Below are 2,028 nucleotides of genomic sequence, written 5' to 3'. Positions count from 1 at the left end.
CAAAATGTAGTTCTAATTTCTTTAAAATGTAATTCAAATTCAAAACGTAGGTCTAACTTGATCAAACGCCCTCTCCAAATTCTATTCCAAAACGTAAATCAAAAACCAGCCTGGTTTGAAATGCATTTTACAACAATAGCCTGGTTGCAGTAGAAAATTAGCGGGAAAAAAGTAAAGGAAAATTTATTTTTTGTTTTTCTGAATCAGTATATCATATAGTGTCTCAGAAAAAAATCCCCATTCTTAGAGCTTGGGCAACTATTTTTATAGCACTATAGGGGTAGGGAAATAAATGTATGTTTTTAGTCACTTTTACATATGCTATGTATATCAAATGTAACTAGAACTTGGATAATAGTTACTCTTCACTTTCGTTAAAAGATTTAATCAGAATGATGACTTCATCAAAAAATTTTTCTAAGATGGCTGCCATTTTGGCGGTAAAACATTTTTATAATGTAAAATTAACTTTATTGTTATCAGAGCAATTTCAAAACAATGTTATACATACAATAATAAAATAAAACATATACACACACACACACATATATATATATATATATATATATATATATATATACATATACTATCAGAATATATAAACCCACTGGAAAAAGAAATAGCGAAATTTTGCTCTGAAGGACCCAACAATTCAATTTCTGGACTCGGATCGGGGTAAACTGAAAAAAAAAACTATGGCATTATTTTAGTCACTTCTAGTTTATTTATTGCTATAAATGTGAAAATTGACAATAAACTTAGTTAACTAGTTACTCTTTATTGTCTTTATCAAATTTGATTGAAATGATCATAGTGCCAATTTCCAAGATGGCGTTTATCCTGCGGGGAAAATGGTTATTTTTGTAAGATTATTAGTATTATTATTATTACTACTGTTTAAAATACAATCTCATCAAAGCAATGTACACATATAGAATATATATAAATATTATTACTTTAATAGAAATTTTATGCTTTTTTATTATTGTTGAAATCATTAATAATATTATTATATTATATATTTCTATACTGTATACTTGTTATTTCAAAATTATATTTTATTATTGAAATGAATTACATTGTTAGTACTGTTATATAATAATATTATTAATACATTTTTTATTACCACTATTGATATCATTACAGTATTATCACCATCCGTCATCATCCTCATCCTATTCGTCATCCTCATCATCATCATTCTCATTGTTGTCTAATCATCATAATCATCCTTACAGTCATCGATTGTTGTAATCATTACCATCATCATCATCATCATCACATTATACTCATCCATCGTCATCGTCCTCATCTTCATCACGTCATCATCAATCATCTATCGTCGTTATCATCATCCTCATAATCTTCATCCTCCTAATCTTTAATCATTTTCTTCATTATCATCCTCATCATCATATTCAACCTCATCCATCATCATCCTCGTCATCATCAATGGCGTAGCCAGCTATTGGGACAGTCCCAAACAATTTTTCTATTGGGTCCACAAACAAATAGGTCCACATTTTAAAAATTTGGTAATTATGTAATTTTATGCATAAAATGGATCCAGATTTCTCATATTTAGTTAAAAATGGTTAAAAATTATAAGAAAATGGGTCCAAATATTTTATATTTTTGCGTAAAATGGGTCCGGTCAACATTGTTTAAATTTACACGTGAAGTGGGTCCACCCTGATACTGGCCCACACCGTTTGAAAATCCCGGCTATGGCATTGATCCTCATCCATCATTGTCACGTCACCCTCATCACCATTCTCACAAATCAACGTTATCATCATCACCATCACCTTCATCCTACTAAACATCCTCATCCATCATCATCCTTATCCTCCTTATCATCATCACTCATTCATCATCATAGTCCTCATTATCATCATCATTGTCATTATCATCATCCTCATTACAATCATCATCTATCATCATCATCCATCATCCTTGTCCTCATCATCATCAACCACATCATCATCATCCTTATTAACCATCATTATCAATCATCATTCTCATCAT

This window comes from Anneissia japonica, unplaced genomic scaffold (genome assembly GCF_011630105.1).
Source record: "Anneissia japonica isolate Jap-2015-1 unplaced genomic scaffold, ASM1163010v1 scaffold287847_len925385_cov155, whole genome shotgun sequence".
NCBI lineage: Eukaryota > Metazoa > Echinodermata > Crinoidea > Comatulida > Comatulidae > Anneissia > Anneissia japonica.
This window is presented reverse-complemented; position numbering follows the sequence as displayed.